The following is a 26,682-nucleotide window of genomic DNA, read 5'->3' on the forward strand; positions in this document are numbered from 1 at the left end:
AGATGAGAGAAGAGATAGAGCCCCTACGATAGGAGGTCCTCCACTAGAGTAGTAGGGCAGCTTATTACGTGGCCGCATATAGTGTCGCAGTTCCCGTTGCTCAGCAGGTGATACCCTACTCATAGTATATGACACGGTCAGAGGGAGCTCAGGCACCTCGACAGGATTTTGAGCATCAGGCTCCTCCTCCTCCACCAGGCGATGAGGGAGAGGGTGCTAGTTAGATTATTTCTTGTTGCAGCTTGGATATTTTTTGTAGACACACCCATTTTTGTAGCCTATACGATTCTTGCTCCGATGGGAGTTTGTATATGTCATTCAGCATCATTTTGTACCTTAGACTTAACATGATATATATATATATATATATATATATATATATATATATATATATATATATATATATATATATATATATATATATATATATATATATATATACGAGATCCGATTGGACTTCATCGTACTTGTGTTGATTCATTTATGAGATGTCTTTATATGCTTTAATCTATATGTATGCATTTTTTTTCAGCATGAATGTATGAATGCAAATGAATATGGATGTCTTATTTTTCTTTATTTTCATATGCAAATAAATGAATGTGAATGAGCAATGAGTAATGCAAATGTTTCATTTTCTGTGAAATAAGATGAATGCAAATAAGTGATAATGAATGTATGAATCTATATAAGATGCTCATGTATGCAACTACAATCTCAAAACACAAGTACTCGATCGGAGAAATGATGAAAAGAAACCACTTAACTGAGAAATGATGATGCTTCCAACTCTCATTTAAAAGATAAAGAGATCATTGTTACCACACCAAAATCACTCTAAATTCACAAAATGCAGGATGAAATGCAAAATGATATGTAAAATGCAACCTAAACCTAGTCACTAGATTTTGAAAAGCTTAATTGTCATCATTGAACGTTTTACAATTATAGCGAGTAGATTAAAGTTTCTTTCTTTCCATGTGCAATATTAATTATCTTGTCCACAATGATCCCTTTTTTTGTTCATATCCTTGGATAGATTTTGTAGGGACCTGGATTGCACAAAAAAGAAATTCCCTCAAAATAGATAAAGAAATGATGGGAGCCTCCCTATAGCATTCGAATAAGCGGAGTCGAGGTATGTGAGGCAATTTCACCTTGATGTGAAGGCTCTTATCATAGACACCTAGCTAATTTAGATGTTTCTAGATCATTGAGATCATTCCTACAAGCAAAAAACAAAGAAAAATATTATGCCCCCAATCCTTGCTCCTCTTAGTCAAGATAGACTTCCTCGAGTAACTTAGAGGGATAATAATCAAAAACCAATATAAAAGACAACACACAATAAAATTTTCATTCATATCTCAAACTATTTAGTGATTGTTTTCCGTTATGTTTTACTTGTTAACTCAGTGATAAAACTCTTCAGTAGTCAGGAGATAGGTAACTGACTCAGAGTGGACAACCAAGTTTCACTGACGTAAGTTTGAATTGGTTGATACTGCTTAGGACATGTAATGTGCTCGGTTGATTACCCTAAGACTAGGACATTGATCAGTTTCAAGCCATGAGGGTTCCAATGAACCAAGATGTCACGGAAGTGACAAAAGGATATGTACAAGCGAAAGCAGATATGCATGAAAGCGGGAATGCCAACGTTGCATTGATAGATGGAGCGCTTGAGTACAAGAGGTGCTTGTTTCCTAGGTTTTCACCTACTTGGTAGAGATGCATATATTTTTTTACCAAGGTGCCTATTTACCAGGTTTTCACTAGAGTATTTTCTCTCTTTTTCCTTTTTTTTTTTTTTCTGTTTTTCTTTTCTTCTTTTTTTTCTTTTTTTAAAAAATTTCTTCAAGACTTTTTCTGATTTTTATGATTTCTTCAGGACTTTTTCTGATTTGTAGGATTTTTTCAGGACTTTTCTGATTTTCTGGATTTCTTCAGGACATTTTAGCTACATAAGTTGCTGGAGCAGAGAAAATTTAAGTGAAGAATTTTTTCAGATGGATGGTGTTGATCGGTTCGCGGAGCTATTCTCCTTCCAATGTTTAGAGTTGATAGGCACTAGAGCCAAAAGCTGTAGTAACGATATAGGGACCCAGCCAATTGGGTTCAAACTTCCCTTTGTTGTCTCGAAATTGTTGATTTTTAGGATTTTCTCTCAGGACTAGGTCACCAACTTGAAATTCTTGATGTCGAACCTTCTTGTTATATCCTCTAGACATTCTCTTTTGATACACTTTGAGATGATCAAATGCCACTTGCTAACACTCATCCAGCAATTCGAGCTCTTGCAATCTAGATATTTTATAGTCTTCATTAGTAACAAGACCTTGCAAAGAAACTCTTAGAGATGGTTGTAATGCATGCTAGAATTCATCTTCAAATAAACAAAGTTATCAATTAGAAGCATAAGGGAAATCACAAATCCCTATCTAATCAACAAATCTAACAAACCAGACAATGATATGATACAATCAAGCAAAATAGGAATTATAATTTCAATCTATAAAAACTCCCTATTCCATGACTGCATATTGCTTCCATTGCTCTTCTCCTCTGCGTGGTATGATGGCTCTCAAATATTGCACTGGTAACCTGCAAGTGACACAAAGATTCAAAGTTCATGATTGTTGAAAATGGAGATTGGATGCTCAATTTATAGAAAATTGGAGAAGATTGATTGAAAGGTGGAACAGATTGATCAAGAGGTGTGAACTCAGGTGAGCTCAAATGCAAGTTGATAGTTGAACTATTGATTGTGGGAGTGAAACTCAATAGATTGAATAGATTAATTGAGTCAATTGATTGATGAAAGAGTTAATTGAAGGAAGAAAAAGGATGATTGGTGGAAATAAAGAAGATGACACAGAGAGCTTAATTTAGAAAAAACTAATTGAAAGATGGAAATAGAAGTTGAAGAGACAAATGATTGAATTAATTAATTTAGCATGTGCTTGCATTTAGATTTAGATTATTAATTTAATCTTTGCATGAGATATTATTCAAATAATTGAATTTATTAATTCAATTTAGCATTTGAATATATTTAGAACTTGACTTTGATTTTCAATTTGGTTTTTGAAATCATGCACATGTAATTTGAATTTGGAAGAAATTAGAAGAATATGAAATTAAATGAAATTAGAATTTGGGGATTTGGAAATGGAAGAATTAATTAGCTAATTAAATAATTTAAAGAAACTATTTAATTATTTAGAAATGGAATTTAATTAAATAATAAAGATTATTTAATTTAAAGGATTAAATTACAATTAATTAAATAATAAATATTTAATTAATATTTAGAAGAGGGTTGGATGATTAGATGATTGGAGATAGAAATTGAATAATTAGCAATTTATTTAAATAATAAAGATTATTTAAATTGGGGAATTAATCAGAATTAATTAAATAATAAATATTTAATTAATATTCAGGAAATGATTAAAATGATTAAATGATGATAGAATAGGAAAATAGAATAATTAATAAGATGATGAGGAAATATGAAATTAGAAGAAATAGACGATTAAGTTTAATTGACTTAATTAAATAATAAAGATTATTTAATCAATTAGAGGAATAATTAGTACATGATCAATGAGACATTTTTAGGTATCTACAATGGTATTTCTACTTCAATAGGTAATACTGCTTTGGACCCACACACCAGAGAAAAATGTGTAGCCCCAGTAGGTGTTCTGATACTTGTTCTATAAGCCCACAGTGTAGGATTGAGCTGTTAATGCCAATCCTTCCCGGATTTGTTCACTGTTATGTGCAATATAGTTAGTAGGTTTTTATTAGATGCCTCTTCTTGTCCATTACCTTGAGGGTAATATACTGAGTACCAGTGTTGTTTGATTTTAAACTTCTCATAGAGTTTGTCTAGATCTTTGTTCTTGAATTGTCCTCCATTATCAGTTATAATGGATGAAGGTATACCATACCTGCAAATGATACAATTAAGAATAAACAGAGCCACCTGTTTGTCGGTTGCCTTGATGAGCGGAACCACTTCTACCCACTTAGTGAAGTACTCAGTGGTAGTGATAATAAATTTGTGTCCATTAGATGATGCAGGATATATTTGGCCAATTAGATCAAATGCCCACTATTGAAAGGGCCCTTGTGTCACAAAGGGTATGAGATCCCTTGCTAGAGTGTGTATAAGGTGCCCATGCAACTGACACTTTTCACAGGTTTTAGCAAATTTTATAGCTTCTTTCTCCATGTCTAGCCAGTAGTAGCCAGCCCTTGTAGTTTTCATGCTAAAGTTAGACTGTTCGAATGGGATCCACAAACACCTTCATGAACCTCAGATAATGCGCGTTGGGACTCCTCAGTTTATAGACATCTAAGAAAAGTATTATCTAAACTGCTTCTGAATAGGTCATTAGAAATGATGACATACCATGATGCATGGCGGATTAAGTTCCTTTTTTCATTTTGGGAAAGATTAGCAGGGACAATTTGGTCGCACAGGTAAGAACAAATATGGCTATAACGAGATGAGTCATGTCCAACAATAGAACATACCATCTGAGACTTGGGAGAATCATAGGCAAGGTAATATAACTCTTCCACCAGGAATTCAAAGCGAAAATTAGACTCCTATAGCTGTGGTATAGATGCCAAAGTGGCCATTGCATCCGCTACTCTATTTGTTGTTCTGGGGATCTGCTGAAATGATACAGAGGTAAAGTATTTCTTGAGATCATCCAATATTCTCTTATAAGGTATCAGTTTCTCATCTCTTGTCTGATATAGATCATTGATTTAGTTGATAATGAGTTGAGAATCTCCATAGATGTGTAATTCAACAATCTTCCACTCGATGGCTAGCTTGATCCCGTTTACCAAAGCTTCATATTCTGCAATGTTGTTTGTGCAAGGGAAGAGAATCTTGTAAGATTTCAGAATTGGGTATTTCTGAGGAGTAATAAAAATTATTCTAGCACCAAAACCATGCTGAGTGAAAGACCCATCAAAGAACATCTTCCATGATTGTTCAGTAAGGTGCATGATTGATTCATCTGGGAATTCTATATGCAGAGGTTGACTGTCTTCAAGTGGAGCATCAGCAAGTTGGTCTGCAATAACCTGTCCTTTGATGGTTGTACATTCCACATATTCGATATCAAATTCAGTAAGAATCATGACCCATTTAGCCAGTCTTCTTGTAAGCATTGCTTTACTGAGAAGATATTTGAGCGGATCAATCTTGGCTATTAGTTTAATGGAGTGTGCTAACATATAGTGCCTTAATTTTTGTGATGCAAAGACCAATACTAAGCATGCTTTCTCTATTATAGTGTAGTTCATTTCATATGACACCAATGTTCTACTGATGTAATAGATAGCTCGTTCCTTTTTATTGTCATCCTGTTGTGCCAAGAGTGCCCCCAGTAAAGTATCTGTAGCTAATATGTACAGGATCAGTGGCTTACCTTGAATAGGTGGCATTAATATGGGTGGATTAGAAATATATTCTTTGATTTGTTGTAAATGTCGTTCACAATCTTTATCCCAGTTGTATTGAATCCCTTTCCTTAATACCTTTGTGAAGGGTTGAGCTTTGTCGGCTAGCTGAGATATGAAATACCTTATTGACTGAAGACGGCCTTGTAAACTTCTCATTTGACTGATCTTCTTGGGTGGAGGCATTTCCATTATAGCTTGGACCTTTTCAGGGTCAACCTCAATTCCTTTTTTTGAAATTATGTAACCACGCAATTTTCCTGATGTTACTCCAAATGCACACTTTTTAGGATTTAACCAAAGCTCGAATCTTTCCATCCTGTCTAGTATGAGGCCTAGCTCTTGAATATGTGTAGATCTCTTCATAGTCTTTACCAGGGTGTCATCAACATAATCTTCTGTCATGCCCAAAAATTTAGGGCAAGGACGAGATAAATTTTTTTTAAATCGCACTTAAGACATTTAAGTTTGGCAAATAAAAATGCTATAACATGTTTTGTCTTAACTATGTTTTGAGTTAATGCTAACCACTAACTCAAGTAAGCAAAATAATATTTAAATAAAATGCTGAATACTGAAATAATTATTTAATGTCTCCTCAATTTTTTTTGACCAATAGATTAAATTAAATCCAAAAATCTAAATTGAATGACAAGGATAATATTAATCTCCAATAATCAATAATAGTTTTTAGGGACTAATTAAATTAAGTCTAGCACTTAGACTATTATTGCCGCTATATTTTATTTTATCATTTAATTAAAATGTAGTTAAACTAATTCGACTAGAAGATAAATTAATCCTAAAGATTAAACTCCATAACAATATAAATTTAAAAATCACATTTTTAAATATGTCCGTATGTTTATTTAAAACATATACAAAAATTAAACACCTAATAACACAATTAATGCTACAATTTTGTCCTTTACATTTATATTCTTAACCATATATATATATTTCCTTTAAACTAACATTATTATAAGTTACCCATGAACCCTAATAAGAAAACAATATTATAAAATCGTGATAACCTAATTTTGTGATAATCTTAGCCCCTTATATTTTTTTTTGTTCTATTTCAAATATACCCTAACCCGAACTGGGTTAGGGTTTATCATTTTCGTCCAGGGCCGAAGAGGAGTAGCAGCCATGGCAATGGTGGAGGGTTCAAAGAGGGAGGGGCAGTGCTGTGGAGGGTAGGCAGAGGTTTTTAGAGCAACAGCAGGCGGTGTTTCCATTGGCGCCACTCACTGTGGGATTCACAGTGGCAGCGACCACTGTGGTTGCCCACAGTGGCGGCCCACGGGCCATCCACTATGGACGCCCACAGTGGCGCCAGCCAAGGCTGAGCCACTGTGCATTCCATAGTGTTCGGCCCCACCAATCACTATGCATTGCACAGTGGTTCGGCATGCGTCGAATAACATCTATTTTTTTTTATTAATATTTTTATTATTATTTTTTTAAAAAGATATTTTTAAATAATGTTTTTATTTTTTATTTATAAGGTGCAAACATATATATATATATAATTATGTATATATATTTTGGAGTATATATATATATATATATATATATTTCAAACACATAAGTTTATTTTTGTTTATTTTTGAGAACTGATTTCTTTTAAACATTCAATATAGGCATGCAAATTCGTTTATATTGATAGTTCTAATATTTAATATAAGTACAGATCCAATAGCCAATCAAGATGAGAGGGGGGGGTGAATCATACAAACTTAATCATCCATAAAAACATCAGATTCAACCTCGGTAACATATACTTCAGTAATATAACCAAAACTGTTAAACATGCAAACTCAAAAGCATATAAACATCATAAACCTCATAACACCAGATTTAACGTGGAAACCCAAATAGGGAAAAACCACTGTAGGATTTCAGACCCACTAAGAAATATACTCTTCTAGAGTATGCTCGGTTAAAAGCAAATCCTGTTAAAGATTACAAACACATTGCTAGATGTGACCCGGTTAAGGGATTTCCCTCAGACCTGTTAGGATCTTCACCTTGTTAGAAGTGACCTTGTTAAAGGATTTCAAACACTCAATCAAAATGTCACCTTGCTAGAGGGTTTTACAAATAAGACTGTTAAGTCCACTCAGTTAAGAGATTTTCTGTCACTTTCACAAAATAACAGTAATAAAATATACCTGCAACTTCACATCTAAAATGCTAAAGCAGATTCCTATTTGTTCAATACAATCTAGATATAGAACTAATCTTATCTATCTGTCGGGCTTCCATACTCTGTTATTCAAACAGGTCTTCAAGCTTCTATGCTCGGTAATCACTATGTAGCATCCCTGTGCATACACTTGCCCGCATTCATTGTTTATCAACAGTTTTCTATTTATAAACAATTAGGTAACTGCTTGATCTCCTTGATCACATTTCCCATGATCAATCATAGCCATCAGATCTTTGATCTTGTCCAGGTTCAGTGCATCTTTCGATCTGAAAATGTTTTACCCCACCTAGGAACTTGCATATATTTCTTGGAACTTGTGCCAGGGTATTGCGGTTCAATCTGAGTTGTAGATCTTCATGCTGAATTTCCTTTACCTTAGATTCGTTAACAAACTTCATCCACTTATTCATCATATTCTTTCCTGTGTCTTTTACCGACATTTTTATAATCTTCAAATCATACTTCTCAAGATATGGCAACATCATACTGAATTAGAAAATCAATTTCTTGACATCAATGACAAAATAATAATATCAAGATAGTAAAACATCCTTAATCAGTTATATCCATAATCATCAACAACCTTCTCAATATCCTTATTAAAATGCCAACAATCTTTCATTTGTCTAATATAATGCTATATTGCCAACAATCTCCCCCTTTGGCATTGATGGCAAAACCAATTGATTTGACCTTAAAAGATTCAAATTGTTGTGATTCTGAAATGCTGAAATGCTCTCCCCCATACATTAGACTTCTCCTATTTTCTTCAGTTTTCTTTCCAATCTCCAGTCTTCTCCTTAGTCTTCTCCCCTTTATAGTAGTCTTCTCCCCCTTTGACAACAATGCCAAAAAGTAAAGAACTAAAACATAATTTCTGTCTGTATGAAGTGAATTCCTACTATTGTGTATCAATTTAGTCTCGGTTAGAGCATTTTGTCTTGAATTCCCGTTCCCTATAATATTCCTATAATATGTCCTATAATAATTCCTGTACACCTTTAGAAAACATCCTAAAGTGTATAAATCAGCATCAACTCTCAAAAGATATTCGATAGAGTCACCAAATTGATGCTTTCACTGAACTCGGTCAGTGAGTAGAAGATAGGGGTAGGACCCCTAACTTACTTCAGAGATATTCAAAAGTGTCCCTTAGTAGTGGCTTGGTGAAGATATCTTCTATTTGTTCCTTTTTGCTAACATACTCCAACACCACTTTCTTCTCTTGAGCTTCTTCTCTAAGATAATGATATTTGATAGAGATGTGCTTTGCCTTAGAGTGCATAATAGGATTCTTTGAAATATTAATGGCACTAGTATTGTCACAGAATATAGTTACTGGCTCGGTAACTTTCTCATTTATACCTTCCAACAGTTGTTTAATCCATGCAATGTTGGTACAATTCAATGCTGCAACAATGTATTCAAATTTTTCTATTGACTGTGAAACACATCCTTGTTTCTTGCTAAGCCAACTCACTAGTCTTTTTGCTAAAAAGAAAGCTCCTCCACTTGTGCTTTTTCTGTCATCAATATTGCCTGCCCAATCAGCATCAGTATAAACTTTTAAATCAAAATCATTTCCTTTCTGATATACTAAGCCATAATTCTTAGTGCCTTTCAAGTATTTAAAGATTCTTTTGATTGCTGTCATGTCTGTTTCCTTAGGATCTGCACAGAATCTTGCAACTATACCTACTGCATGTGCTATGTCCGGTCTATTGTGAACAACATATTGTAGCTTCCCAATCATGGATCGGTAAAGTGTCTCATCAACAGATGCAGATTCATCGTTCTTTGATAATTTACATTTGATAGTCATAGGAGTACTTACTGGTTTTGAATCCTCCATTCCAAATTTCTTCAATATTTCTTTTATGTACTTGGATTGAGTAATGAAAATCTCATTTTTCATTTGCAGTATCTATAAACCTATAAAATACTTTATCTCACCGATTAATGACATCTCAAATTCTTTGCTCATTTCATTTCCAAAGTTTTTGCATAAAGAGTCATTTCCACAAAATATAATATCATCAACAAATATGGCTGAGATTAGTATTCCATTATCATCATTCTTCATGTACATGTTGTTGTTCTCACTTGTCCTTATTAAACCAATCTTAATCAAATAAGAGTGAAATCTTTCATACCATGCTCTAGGTGCTTGTTTCAAACCATATAAAGCTTTGTTCAATTTACATACCTGATCTTTATTATTGTCTTCAACAAATCCTTCAAGTTGTTCAACAAAAACTTCTTCTAATATTCCATTCAGAAATGCAGATTTGACATCCATTTGATATACCTTGAAATTATTGAAAGCAGCATAGGCCAACAATGTTCTCACTCCTTCAAGTCTAGCAACAAGTGCAAAAGTTTCACCACAATCAATTCCTTCTTCCTGAGCATAACCTTTGCAAACTAGTCTTGCTTTGTTTCGAATGACCTCTCCTTTTTCATTTAGCTTGTTTTTGAAAATCCACTTTGTACCGATTACATTTTTGTCTTTTGGTCTTGGGATTAGTGTCCATGTGTCATTCTTCTTGATTTGATCAATCTCTTCTGTCATAGCATTTATCCAATCTTCACTGTTAAATGCGTCTTTTACTATTCTCGGTTCAAATTCAGATATCAAACATGTGTTCTATCTCAGTTTGTTCCTTGTCATCACTAGATCATCCTTATCTCCTATAATCTGACTTGGTGCATGATGTCTTCTGACATACTTGGCTAATATAGGCTCGGTAGGCTCTGTATGATCTTCTTCATCACTCGGTAACTGGATATTCTATTCATTTTCTTCAATAGTCTTCTTGGTAAGACTGCTCGGTTGAACATAGACAAATTCATCAGAGTCTTCTGGTTCCTTGGAATTTCCTTCATCATTTCTTTCTGCAAATTCATCAATTTTCACATTTGCACTTTCTACTATTTTGTTAGATGATTTGATTAGATATTTAAATGCTTTGCTTCTAGAAGAATAACCTAGAAATGTTCCTTCTTCACTTTTTTGATCAAACTTGCCATTTATATCATCTTTGTGAACATAGCATCTACTTCCAAAGATTTTAAAATAACTTACATTAGGTTTCTTATCATACCAGATTTCATATGGTGTTTTCAAAGTACCTTTCTTCAATTGTACTCGGTTCAAGGTTTAAATAGCTTTGCTTATTGCTTCTCTCCAAAATGTTTGTGTTACCTTCTTTTCAATCATTAGTGTTCTAGCACAATCCACAATAGATTTGTTCCTTCTCTTAGCTCTTCCATTCTACTGTGGAGTTCTCGGTGCATAGACTTGTCTTTTAATACCATGATCATTGCAAAATAAGTTGAACTCATCAGATGTTAACTCTCCTCCTCTATCTGATCTAAGACATTTCAATTGTCTTCCTGTTTCATTTTCAACTCTTGCCTTGTACCATTTAAACATTTGAAAAGCTTCTGATTTTTCTTTTAAAAACATTACTGACATCATCCTTGAATTGTCATCCACAAATAATATGAAATATTTATCACCATAATAACTTTGAACTTTCATAGGACCACAAAGATCAGTGTGTACTAGATCTAAAATTCCCATACAAGTGTAAGACTTACTTATAAAGCTTGATCTTGTCATCTTACCCATCTGGCATCTTCGACACATAGCATTCTTAGGTTTTTCAAGACTCGGTAGACGTCTTACTTGGCGCTTCTTACTTATTTTGATTAGATTATCAAAATTTACATGACAAAACCTTTTATGCCATAACCAGATATTATCTATCTTTGCATGCAAACACTTATTCCGAGTTGAGTCAAGGTGAAATGTGTTACCTTTTGTTTGTGTCCCAGTAGCAGCTAACTTTCCATTCTTGTCATGAACTTTGACAATTCCCATCTAAAATTCTATTCGATAACCTGTGTTGTTTAGCTGTGCTACACTCAACAAATTCTATTTCAAACCTTCAACCCAATAAACATCATTGCATCTTGCATTATTAAGAAGTGTTATAGATCCTTTACCTTTCACTAGACATGGTGCATCATTACCAAATCTGACTTAGCCTCCATCATAATCTTCTAATATAACAAACTTGTGTTTATCTCCTGTCATATGATGTGAGCATCCACTATCTATTATCCAGGAGTCATTAGTGTTTATGTGAGCTATTAGGGATTTTTCTTCATACCTTTCTTCATCTGATCCATCTTTGATAGCCACATAAACTACTTCTTCTGTATCAGTCTCATCTGATTTATCATCATTGGATTCCTCATCAGCTATTAAGCATGTCTTTCTATCTCTTCTTTTGAAGTTTCGGTGTCCTTTGTAATGATTCTTTCTGTCTATCAACTCAGTAATCTCTCCTTTCAGTAGAATCTTTGTTAGGACAGTTAGAAGCCATATGTCCTATCTTATCACAATTGAAACATTTCAAAGGTAGTTTTCCTTTATACTTACCTTTGCCTCTTGGTAACCTTTTGGCTAATAGTGCTTCAAACTCTTCTTGCTTTCTGATTTCCTCATATAATTTGTGTACTACCTCCATGTTCTTATGAAATCTTTCACTTGCTCCACTGTGATCTCCTTCAGAGTAATTATACTTTCTTTCATTGAAATCATTAGATTCATCAAGATGAAAAGAACTAAATGCAGATTCAACTTTATTTACCGAAGATCCATTGTTATCAAAGTTACTCAATTCAAATGCATGTAGCTTACCAATAGTAGCATCTAAAGAAACTGGCATATTAGGTACAGACAACAATTCATTGATTGCAGAGACTTGGATTGCATAACCTGGTAGAAGGGTTCTCAACAACTTACTTGTTATATCCTTTTCTTCAATAGTTCCACCTGCTCATTTGATTTGATTGACAATCTCCTTTAGTCTTGTACGGTACTGAGTTATGTTCTCACCTTCATTCATCCTCATAGATTCAAGTTGTCCTCTTAAACTATCTACTTTTGCTCTTTGAACATGTTCATCTCCTCCATATACTGATATGAGCTTATCCCACATAGTCTTTGCATCATTGTAGCCTTCTAGATCATTAAACTTTGAATCGGTCAATGTAGATGTTATTTCAATCATTGCTTGAATATGTTCTTTCTTTGCCTTTATCTCTTCCATAGTCAATGGATAGGTGCTCGGTGTGACAAAATCATTCTCCAGATAGTATACAGCATATTCTCCAACTCCTGATAGATGTAGCTTCATCCTTTTCTGCCATGTAGAGAAACTTGACTTGTTCAGCTTCGGTGCATCCCCCTTATACATCTTTGGATCTTTAAGTCAAATGCCTTTAAACTTTCCTTCCGGAGTCCAAAGCTCTGATACCAATTGATAGTTCTTATATTTAATATAAGTACAGATCCAATAGCCAATCAAGATGAGAGGGGGGGGGGTGAATCATACAAACTTAATCATCCATAAAAATATCAGATTCAACCTTGGTAACATATACTTTAGTAATATAACCAAAACTGTTAAACATGCAAACTCAAAAGCATATAAACATCATAAACCTCATAACACCAGATTTAATGTGGAAACTCAAATAGGGAAAAACCACTGTGGGATTTCGGACCCACTAAGAAATATACTCTTCTAGAGTATGCTCGGTTAAAAGCAAATCCTGTTAAAGATTACAAACACATTGCTAGTTGTGACCCAGTTAAGGGATTTCCCTCAGATCTATTAAGATCTTCACCTTGTTAGAAGTGACCTTGTTAAAGGATTTCAAATACTCAATCAGAATGTCACCTTGCTAGAGGGTTTTACAAATAAGACTATTAAGTCCACTCGGTTAAGAGATTTTTTGTCACTTTCACAAAATAATAGTAATAAAATCTATCTGTAACTTCGCATATAAAATGCTAAAGCATATTCCTATTTGTTCAATACAATCTAGACATAGAACTAATCTTGTCTATCTGTTGGGCTTCTATACTCTGTTATTCAAACAGGTCTTCAAGCTTCTGTGCTCGATAATCACTATGTAGCATCCATGTGCATACACTTTCCCGCATTCATTGTTTATCAACAGTTTCCTATTTATAAACAATTAGGTAACCGCTTGATCTCCTTGATCACATTTCCCATGATCAATCATAGCCATCAGACCTTCGATCTTGTCCAAGTTCAATGCATCTTTCGATTTGAAAACGTTTTACCCCACCTAGGAACTTGCATATATTTCTTGGAACTTGTGCCAGGGTATTGCGGTTCAATCTGAGCTGTAGATCTTCATGCTGACTTTCCTTTACCTTAGATTCGTTAACAAACTTCATTCACTTATTCATCATATTCTTTCCTGTGTCTTTTACCGACATCTTTATAATCTTCAAATCATACTTCTCAAGATATGGCAACATCATACTGAATTAGAAAATCAATTTCTTGACGTCAATGACAAAATAATAATATCAAGATAGTAAAACATCCTTAATCAGTTATATCCATAATCATCAACAACCTTCTCAATATCCTTATTAAAATGCCAACAATCTTTCATTTGTCTGATATAATGCTATATTGCCAACATATATATATATATATATATATATATATATATATATATATATATATATATATATATATATATATATATATATATATATATATATATATATAATTATATATGTTTAAAAATAAATATATGATATAACTAGGGCATAAATTTTCTATACAATAAATGTATAGGTTTTTTTTTTTTTCTCTGAAACTCATTTAATAGATTAGATGCTTTCTTCAAATATAAATTATTGTATTTATTCTCCCTTATCAAAATCCTAGTTGCTAGAAGAAATAGAGAGATTATTTAAATCTTGATTTACTTTCAACAAAAATATAGTAATTTTATTATTTCATTTAATCTGTTTAACTATGGATTCTATTTTCTGTACAAAAACAAATGACAGTATTTAATAATTCTATCATCAACTAAATAAATGACCAAATTTAATAACTTTAACAGCAATTGGATAATTCTAGATTTTATTAAAATAAAAATTTAGAAATGACTATAATAAATCTTGATTTTCATTTTCTGCAATAAACAAATTGATAGATTTAAATAAAACTAAATATGGCATTTCCATGTACTTTCATTTAACTAAAGTTTTATTTTCTGCAATATAAATCATAGAGTAAAATAAATCTAAACAACACTACATAATTCTAGAGATTATTGAAGTAAATCCTAAAAATAGCCATGATGATTTCATTTAGACTTATTATCTGCAAATAAATAAAATGACAGATACAATAAACTTTACACCAACTATATAAATGTTGTATGGTTTAAAATTTAACTTTAGAGATAAACATAGGAAATAAATTGATGCTTTTATTTTTCATAAACTAACATGCAAAATAAGATTTTCATCTTCAAAACTTCCTATACACCACAATATTTATTTCAAAAATTTTAGGAAATAGAATCAGAAATAATCACTTTCTTTTCTGCAATATAACTTAAATGACTGTTACTAATCTTTAAATCTTATCTCCCAGATACTCTTGTCACTTTACAAATAGGTCTCTCATTTCTAATAAATGAGGAAAATAATAAATACATAACCAAATATTTCTCTGCAACAACTAATTCCAGCCACATCTACTTATCTTGTTATTTTTTTCTAACAACCTACAAATAAATCAAAGGTTGTGACCATGGAGTGCTCACCTCCTAGCCTAGGCTAACTGGTAGCCACCCTCGAGCTCAGAGAACCAAGCCCTAGACGGGTATGACACATGCAACACAAAAGACAAGGGAAAACACAATCTCAAACACAATCCCAACCCGGCTACACTGCACCGCACATTTGTGATGTCTTTTCAAGGGTGGTAGTGGACCAAGTACCCTGAGGAGACTGCAAGTATGGTACTACAAATAGCCACCTCATGGAAAAACAAAAACATCATAAGTATAACAACCCCACATTCCTTATGCCCCCCAAGGCTTTCATGCCTTATTTCCCTCCTTATGACCCCCAATGCATAAACAAGCCATGCAGCAAGGGTCACATAAAAATCCCTTGTGATCACTCTCATAACGAGAGCCTCTCACTCGAGGGTTGTCACTTATACCACCCACAAGACCATCCTCTCTCCCAAGAGTAGGAGGTCTTGATTACTCCCAAGCACATAAAATGCCATACAAAAGTAAAACATAAAACACCAAATATTTTTCCAAGGGAAATATGCAAGAAAACTAGCCTTTTACACAAGTAATTATTTCAATACAACATGCAATACGAAAACATTTACAAGAAAGGTAGGACCAACCTTCAACTGCCCAAAGGTATGCTAGTTTTGTTGAGGAAGAGTAGCCCAATTCCACAAGTCTTTCCTTTCTACCCTTAGCCAAATTCTTAATTTCAAAATCTCTTTTTATTTCATTCAAAAATCCTTGTCTCCAAAAATGGAGAGTGGGTGATTACCCACTAATTTTCTAATTCTTGCTTAAGAAGCCCTTTGTGAGAGTTCTCAAAAGTTTCTAAAACTGAAAAGGAAGGTAAGGTAAAATGGGAAAGGGAACTCTCATTCAAAAAGAAAGGTTAACAACTTAGTTCAACCTTCTAATTTCCATTTTCGCACAACTTAGAAAAGTTACTTTTTAAGGTGTCTAAAAGATCACATTGGAGTAGAAACTTGCTTAAAATTACTCCTAACCCTTAGGTATACCTTATGGGCTTTAGGAAACCCTAATAAACTACCCCTAGGAGTCCATTTAACCCTTTTTAAACCCCTCTGAAGTTTATTTTCGGGTCAAACCTAAGTTGACCATCCCAAAGATTCTTTACCCAAGGCATTTATGGAATCATATTAAATTAATTGAAAAAGCTATAATTAAACAACTCCCTCCAAGAGACAAATTTAAAAAATCAAACATAAATCAAAACATGTGTCAAGTGCCACAAAGAAAATACTCTTACAAAATTATACATGAAATCTTGTCTCTTGTTGGATTTACACAAATAAACAAAATTCAATTTAACATTCATGCAACAATCACTTTCACGAATAAAATATGATACAAATGGGGTGTTGTCTCTCCAAATAGACAAACCCTGGTTTTACGAACGCACATAGGTCTAGGTTTGGTTCTCCATAATATTTCCATGGTCATATGGATAATTTTCCTGCGCATCTCAATTACACATTAGTAATTTCAAATAACCTCATATAATGTAAAACACATGATTAAGAATACACATCAAACACTCTACATACAATATACATTAAATCAATACATCTTCCATCCAAATAACTCAACATAAGCAATTATCATATTTCTCATAATTTCGATCCATATAAAACATGCATCCTATTTCTATCATCATAGGAAAGTCCTGCAAATCCATAAATGACATACATCATCTTAAATTTATCTTGTTCTAGAATCATATAGAGTTCTATAACATAAAGCATACATATGAAGCATCAACATATAGCAATGTTAATCCCAAAATATGGAATAATATAAGTTCTAAATCCATAATGCATAAAAATAAAGCATCCATAATAGTCTCAACATAAAAATTACTAAACTGCTAGACCGAGTCAGGGTAGGGCCTCACACCCTCCCCTCTAGGCATGAACTTCCTCCTGGAGTTCATCAAAAAGATGGGGGTACTCTGATCTCATATGTGCTGCGTCCTCCCATGAAGCCATAACCTCATCATAGAAATCCCACTAGACCCTAACCTGGTCTAGCTCTCGACCTCGAAGGGCCAGTGTCCGACGTGCCAAAATATGAATGAGCTCCAAAGCTAGCTACCTGTCCAACTCCACCTGCAAGGCATCCCAATCTAAAATATGAGACTCATCATAGATATATTTCCTCAAAACTGATACATGAAACATATCATGTATGCATGACAGGCTAGTTGGCAATGCTAAACAGTAGGCAACTGGTCCTATCCTCTCAAGGATCTCAAATGGTCCTACAAAACAAGGTGCGAGCTTAGAACCCTTTCCGTAATGGATTGGACTCTTATGCGGTTGCACTCTCAAAAAGACTCTATCTCCAACCAAGTAGCTACGATCTATCCTCTTTACATCGGCATATTTCTTCTATCTATCCTGAGCCTCTCTAAGACGCTGCCTAATCAAATCCACCTGCTGTTCCATATCCTAAACTATCTCTGGGCCAATAACAACTCTGTCCTCTATGCGGTCCCAACTCAATGGTGTCCTGCAAGGCCTGCCGTATAATGCCTGATAGGGTGGCATCCCCAAAGAAGTGTGATGCCCATTGTTATAAGCAAACTCCACTAAGGGAAGGTACTCTTCCCATCTGGTCTGATGATCCATGACGTACATGCGAAGCATATCCTCTAACACCTGATTAACCCTCTCTGTCTGACCATCCATTTCCAGGTGATAGGCTGTACTGAAATTGAGCTTAGTGCCCATAGCTTCCTGTAATGCCTTCCAAAAGGAAGAAGTGAAGAGGGAATCCCTATCAGAAATAATCTTGCATGGAATGCCATGAAGTTTGACAATGTCTCACAAGAACACCTGTGCTATCGCTGGTGTTGTGAAGGTAGTTCGAACTAGTGAAAAGTGAGCCACTTTGGTCAACTTGTCAATTGTCACCAAGATGGCATCATGGTGATGAGAAGACATAGGAAGACCAATGATGAAATCCATGGATATAGTATCCCACTTCCACTCTAGTATAGCATGAGACTGGAGCAACCCACCTGGATGGCGGTGCTCCGCCTTTACTCTCTGACACTCAAGGCATTGAGCTACTAACTCAGCAATGAGCTGCCATATTCCTGGCCAATGATATAGCTATCTCAAGTCAACATGCGTCTTCTTAACTCTGGGATGTGCTGCATAAGGAGCTCTATGAGCCTCCGTAACAATGAACTCTCACAATCCCCCAGAAGAAGGTACATAGATGCGCCCTCTATGGCGTAATAGTCCATCAAACTCCAAAGAATAGTCCACATATTTCCCCCCTAGAGTACCCTGAGACTGAATCACCTAACAAACCTTTGAATACCATCCATCCTCTGGAAAATGCTGCAATATATGGTCTCTCAAATCCGTGCCCATAGATATGGTGTATACACCTTGATGCCTCCTACTCAAAGCATCTGCAACTACATTTTCCTTCCCTTTGATGTAGTGAACGTCAAAATCATATTCGCACAAGAACTCCATCCATCTCCTCCGATGTGCATTAAGGTTCGGCTGAGTGAAAATGTACTAAAGACTCTGATGGTCTAAATGAAGCTCAAAATGGTGACCTAGAAGGAAGTGTCTCCACCTCACAAGTGTATGCACTACTACTACAAGCTCAAGGTCATGAGTAGGATAATTAAGTTCATGAGTCTTAAGTTTCCTAGACTCAAAAGCTATAGCCCTACCATCCTGCATAAGAACTGGTCCTAAACCCTCTAGGGAAGCATCTATACAAACATTGAAGTCAACTGAGGGATCTGGTACTACAAGGATAGGTGCGCTAGTAAGTGCCTTTTTGAGTTCCTGAAATGCCCTCTCGCACTTCTCTGTCCACTCAAATTTCTTCCCTTTACGCTAAAGAGAAGTAATAGGATGAGCGACTCTGGAGAATCCCTCAACAAACCATCAGTAATAACCTGCTAAGCCCATGAAGCTCCTGACCTCTGTCACACTGGTTGGCGTTGGCCAATCCATAATAGCTCTGATCTTTGATGGGTCTACTAAGATCCCATCACCGGAAATAATGTGCCCAAGGTACTTGACCTCTGATCGAAAGAAAGCACACTTTGACAAACTGCCAAACAACTGATTGTCCCGCAAACACTGCAATACCTTGATAGTTCTGATACTAAATATGATTAGTACAGATGCCAAGCTAACAATATGAGAGGGGGGGGTGAATCATTCAAACTTAATCTTCAATAAAAACAACAGATTCAACCTCGGTAACCTTATCAGAAAAACAGTAATGCATGTAGACCCATAAATAGATAAGATCACAAACATATAACACCAGATTTAACGTGGAAACCCAAATAGGGAAAATCCATTGTGGGATTTCGGACCCACTAAGAAATATACTCTTCTAGAGTATGCTCGGTTGAAAGCAAATCCTGTTAAAGATTACAAACACATTGCTAGATGTGACCCGATTAAGGGATTTCCCTCAGATCTGTTAGGATCTTCACCTTGTTAGAAGTGACCTTGTCAAAGGATTTCAAACACTCAATAAGAATGTCACCTTGCTAGAGGATTTTACAAATAAGACTGTTAAGTCCACTCGATTAAGAGATTTTCTGCTACTTCTCAAAATAACAGTAATAAAAATATGTCTGCAACTTCACATCTAAAAATGCTTAAGCAGATTCTTATTTTCTCAATACAATCAATTCATAGGACTTATCTTGTCCCTCTATTGGGCTTTATACTCTGTTATCAAAACAGGTCTTCAAGCTTCTGTGCTCGGTAATCACTATGTAGCATCCCTGTGCATACACTTTCCCACATACATTGTTTATCAACAGTTTCCTATTTATAAACAATCTTCCAACCACTTAATCTCCTTGATCACATTTCCCATGATCAATCATAGCTACCAGATCTTCAATCTTGTCTAGGTTCAATGTATCCTTCGATCTAAAAATGTTTTACCCCACCTTGGAACTTGCATTTTCACCTTGGAACTTGTGTTAGGGTATTGCGGTTCAATCTGAGCTATAGATCTTCCTGCCAATCTTTTTTTACCATAGATTCTTTAACAATCTTCATACATGTCTTACCAATCATTTAATCCACTCCAGCTCATCAGCTTCCTTCATTAAATATCACATGTAAACATTTAATGCATTCTGTTATAGCTCAGTTGTAACTCGATAGATACTAAACTTCACTCGGTAGACATTCTGCCTTCATTAACTGATAGCGATAACCTTAGGGTTTACCGACTAGGTTCTTTGCTCGGTAACATAGTATAGTATTAACCTTTCAAACAATAGCATATGTAGGATATCAAAACAATCTAAACATCATGATCTCATCATTGTCTAACTCGGTAATAGTTGCCCATTGAATAAATTATCCCCTTATTCATCATATTCTTTATGTGTCTTTTACCGACATCTTTATACTCATCAAATCATACTTCTTAAGATATGACAACATCATACTGAATTAGAAAATCAATTTCTTGACATCAATGACAAATAATAATATTAAGATAGTATTCATCCTTAATCAGTTATATCCATAGTCATCAACAACCCTCTCAATATCCTTATTGAAATGCCAACAATCTCTCATTGTAATTGGAATGCCAACCTTCTTCTTGTCTATTATAATGCCAACAATCTCCCCCTTTGGCATTGATGGAAAAACCAATTGATTTGACTCTATTGATTCAGATTCAGATTGTTGTGAAATTCTGAAATGCTCTCCCTCTGTCATTAGTTTTCTCCCCGGTTCTGAAATGTAGTCTTCTCCTTCGGTCAGTAGACTTCTCCCCCATACATTAGTCTTCTCCCCCTTTGACAACAATGCCAAAAATGAAAAGAACTAAAAACATAATTTCTTCGTCTGAGAAGTGAATTCCATGTTGTTATGTATCAATTCAGTCTCGGTTAGAGCATTTTGTCTTCAATTCTTGTTCCTTGTTTATTGTTTCCTGCACATCTTTAGAAAACCTCCTAAAGTGTGTAAATTAGCATCAACTCCTAAAAGATATTTTGTAGAGTCATCGAATTGATGCTTTCACCGAACTTGATCAGTGAATGGAAGATAGGGGTAGGACCCCTAACTGACTTCTGAGATACTCAAAAGTGTCCTTTGGTAGTGGCTTGGTGAAGATGTCTGCAATTTGTTCTTTTGTGCTAACATACTCCAAAACCACTTTCTTCTCTTGAACTTCTTCTCTAAGATAATGATATTTGATAGAGATGTGCTTTGTCTTAGAGTGCATAACAGGATTCTTTGAAATGTTAATGGCACTAGTGTTATCACAGAATATAGTTTTTTGGCTCGGTAGCTTGCTCATTTATACCTTCCAATAGTTGTTTGATCCATGCTATATTGGTGCAATTTAGTGCTGCAGCAACATATTCAGCTTCTGTTGTTGACTGAGAAACACATCCTTGTTTCTTGCTAAGCCAACTCACTAGTCTTTCTCCTAAAAAGAAAGCTCCTCCACTTGTGCTTTCCCTGTCATCAATGTTGCCTACCTAATCAACATCAGTATAAACTTTTAAATCAAAAATATTTCCTTTCCGATATACTAAGCCATAATCTTCAGTGCCTTTTAAATATCTAAAAATTCTTTTGATTGTCGTCATGTGTGTTTCCTTAGGATCTGCATAAAATCTTGCAACAATATCTACTACATGTGCTATATCTGGCCTGCTGTGAACAACATATAGCAACTTTCCAATCATAGATCAGTAAAGTGTCTCATCAACAGATGTAGATTCATCATTCTTTGATAGTTTACAGTTGGTAGTCATAGGAGTACTTACTGGTTTTGAATCCTCCATTCCAAATTTCTTCAAGATTTCCTTTATGTACTTGGATTGGGTAATGAAAATCTCATCTTTCATTTGCAGTATTTGTAGACCTATAAAATATTTTATCTCACCGATTAATGACATCTCAAATTCTTTACTCATTTCATTTCCAAAGTTCTTGCATAGAGAGTCATTTCCACTAAAGATAATATCATCAACAAATATGACTGAGATCAGTATTCCATTTTCATCATTCTTCATGTACATATTGTTGTTTTCACTTGTTCTTATAAAACCAATTTTGATCAAATATGAGTGCAATATCTCATACCATGCTCTAGGTGCTTGTTTCAGACCATATAAAGCTTTGTTCAATTTACATACCTGATCATTATTTTCTCCTTCAACAAATCCTTCAAGTTGTTCAATGAAAACTTCTTCTTCTAATATACCATTTAGAAATGCAGATTTGACATCCATTTGATATACCTTGAAATTATTCTAAGCAGTATATGCCAACAATGTTCTTACTCCTTCAAGTCTTGCCACAGGTGCAAAAGTCTCACCATAATCAATTCCTTCTTCTTGGGCATAACCTTTGCAAACTAGTCTTTATTCCGAATGACCTCACCTTTTTCATTTAGCTTGTTTTTGAAGATCCACTTAGTACCGATTACATTTTTGTCCTTTGGTCTTGGGACCAGTGTCCATGTGTCATTCTTCTTGATTTGATCAATCTCTTCTATCATAGCATTTATCCAATCTTCACTATTAAATGCCTCTTTCACTATTCTCGGTTCAAATTTAGATATTAGACATGTGTTCTATCTCATTTTGTTCCTTGTCATCACTGGATCATTCTTATCTCCTATAATCTGACTTGGTGCATGATTCCTTCTGACATACTTGGCTAATACAGGCTTGGTAGGCTCTGTATGATCTTCTTCATCACTCGGTAACTGGATATTCTCTTCATTTTCTTTAGAAGTCTTCTCGGTAGGACTTCTCGGTTGAACATAGACAAATCCTTCATAATCTTTTGGTTCTTTGGAGTTTCCTTCATCATTTGTTTCTGCAAATTCATCAATTTTCACATTTGCACTTTCTACTATTTTTTTAGATGATTTGATCAGGCATTTAAATGCTTTGCTTCTAGAAGAATAACCTAGAAATGTTCCTTCTTCACTTTTCTGATCAAACTTACCATTTCTATCATCTTTGTGAACATAGCATCTACTCTCAAAGATTTTAAAATAACTTACATTAGGTTTCTTGTCATACCAGATTTCATAAGGTGTCTTCAAAGTTCCTTTCTTCAGTTGTACTCGGTTCAGGGTGTAGACTGTTGTGCTTATTGCTTCTCTCCAAAATGTTTGTGGAACTTTCTTTTAAATAATCAAGGTTCTGGCACAATACACAATAGATCTGTTCCTTCTCTCAGCTATCCAATTCTGTTGTGGAGTTCTCAGTGCAGAGACTTGTCTTTTTATACTATGATCATTGCAAAATAAGTTGAACTCATCAGATGTAAACTCTCCTCCTCTATTTGATCTGAGACATTTCAGTTGTCTTCCTGTTTCATTTTCAACTCTAGCCTTGTACCATTTAAACATTTGAAAAGCTTCTGATTTTTCTTTTAAAAACATTATTGACATCATCCTTAAGTAATCATCCACAAATAATATGAAATATTTATCACCTTAATAACTTTGAACTTTCATAGGACCACAAAGATTAGTATGCACAAGATCTAAAATTCCCTTAGAAGTGTAGGACTTACTTGTAAAGCTTGATCTTGTCATCTTACCCATCTGGCATCCTCGGCACATAGCATTCTCAGGTTTTTCAAGACTTGGTAGACCTCTTACTCGGTGCTTCATACTTATTTTGATCAGATTATCAAAATTTACATGACAAAACCTTTTATGCCATAACCAGGTATCATCTATCCTTGCATATAGACATTTATTCCAAGTTGAGTTAAGATGAAATGTATTACCTCTTGTTTGTGTCCTGGTAGCAGCTAACTTTCCATGCTTGTCATGAACTTTGACAATTCCTTTCTGAAATTCTATTCGGTAACTTGTGTTGTTTAGCTGTGCTACACTCAACAAATTGTATTTCAAACCTTCAACCCAATAAACATCATTACATTTAGCATTGTCAAGAAGTGTTATGGATCCTTTACCTCTTACTGGACATGGTGCATCATTACCAAATCTTACATAGCCTCCATCATAATCATCTAATTTAATAAACTTGTGTTTATCACCTGTCATGTAATGTGAGAAACCACTATCTATGATCCAAGAATCATTAGTATTTATATGAGATATTAAAGCTTTTTCTTCATACCTTTCTTCATCTGATCCATCTTTGATAGCCACATAAACAACTTCCTCTATATCAGTTTCATCTGATTTATCATCATTAGATTCCTCATCAGCTATTAGGCATGTCTTTTTATCTCTTGTCCTGAAGTCTCAGTGTCCTCTATAATGATTATCTTTCTATTTGTCATCTCGGTAATCTCTCTTTTCACTAGATTCTTTATCAAGACAGTTAGAAGCCATATGTCCTATCTTATCACAATTGAAACATTTTAAAGGTAGCTTTCCTTTATACTTACCTTTTCCTCTCAGTAGCCTTTTGGCTAATAGTGCTTCAAACTCTTCTTGCTTTTTGATTTCTTCATACATTTTGTGTACTACTTCCATGTTCTTCCAAAATCTTTCACTTGCTCCACTATGATCTCCTTCAGAGTACTTATACTTGCTTTCATTGTAATCATTAGATTCATCAAGATGAAAAGAACTAAATGCAGATTGAACTTTATTTACTGAAGATCCACTGTTATCAAAGTTACTTAACTCAAATGCATGTAGCTTACCAATAGTAGCATCTAAAGAAACTGGCATATTGGGTACAAACCTCATTTCATTGATTGCAGAGACTCGAATTGCATAGGCTGGTAGAAGGGTTCTTAACAACTTACTTGTTATATCTTTCTCTTCAATAGTTCCACCTGCTCCTTTGATTTGATTGACAATCTCCTTTAGTCTTGTACTGTACTGAGTTATGTTCTCACCTTCAATCATCCTCATAGATTCAATTTGTCCTCTTAGACTATCCACTTTTTCTCTTTGAACATGTTCATCTCCACCATACACAGATATGAGCTTAGTCTGCATTGCCTTTGCATCAATACATCCTTCTAGATCATTAAAATCTCAGTCGGTCAATGCAGATGTTATTTCAATCATTGCTTGAATATGTTCTTGCTTTGCCTTTATCTCTTCCATAGTCAATGGATAGGTGCTCAGTGTGATGAAATCATTCTCCAGATAATAGACAACATATTCTCCAATTCCTGATAGATGCAGCTTCATCCTTTTCTGCCATGTAGAGAAACTTGACTTATTCAGCTTCGGTGCATCCCTCTTATACATCTTTTGGATCTTTAACTCAAGTGCCTTTAAAATTTTCTTCCAGAGTCCAAAGCTCTGATACCAATTGATAGGTCTGATACTAAATATGATTTGTACAGATGCCAAGCTAACAATATGAGAGGGGGGGGGGTGAATCATTCAAACTTAATCTTCAATAAAAACAACAGATTCAACCTCGGTAACCTTATCAGAAAAATAGTAATGCATGCAGACCCATAAATAGATAAGATCACAAACATATAACACCAGATTTAATGTGGAAACCCAAATAGGGAAAAACCACTGTGGGATTTCAAACCCACTAAGAAATATACTCTTCTAGAGTATGCTTGGTTAAAAGAAAATCCTGTTAAAGATTGCAAACACATTACTAGATGTGACCCAGTTAAGGGATTTCCCTCAGATCTGTTAGGATCTTCACCTTGTTAGAAGTGACCTTGTCAAAGGATTTCAAACACTCAATAAGAATATCACCTTGCTAGAGGATTTTACAAATAAGACTATTAAGTCCACTCGGTTAAGATATTTTCTGCTACTTCTCAAAATAACAGTAATAAAAATATGTCTGCAACTTCACATCTAAAAATACTTAAGCAGATTCCTATTTGCTCAATACAATAAATTCATAGGACTTATCTTGTACCTCTGCTGGGCTCTATACTCTGTTATCAAAACAGGTCTTCAAGCTTCTGTGCTCGGTAATCACTATGTAGCATCCCTGTGCATACACTTTCCCACATACATTGTTTATCAACAGTTTCCTATTTATAAACAATCTTCCAACCACTTAATCTCCTTGATCACATTTCCCATGATCAATCATAGCTACCAGATCTTCAATCTTGTCCAGGTTCAATGTATCCTTCGATCTGAAAATGTTTTACCCCGCCTTGGAACTTGTGTTAGGGTATTGCGGTTCAATCTGAGCTATAGATCTTCCTGCCAATCTTTCTTTACCATAGATTCTTTAACAATCTTCATACATGGCTTACCAATCATTTAATCCACTCTAGCTCATCAGCTTCCTTCATTAAATATCACATGTAAACATTTAATGCATT

The sequence above is a fragment of the Cryptomeria japonica genome, chromosome 9 (genome assembly GCF_030272615.1).
Source record: "Cryptomeria japonica chromosome 9, Sugi_1.0, whole genome shotgun sequence".
Taxonomy (NCBI): Eukaryota; Viridiplantae; Streptophyta; class Pinopsida; order Cupressales; family Cupressaceae; genus Cryptomeria; species Cryptomeria japonica.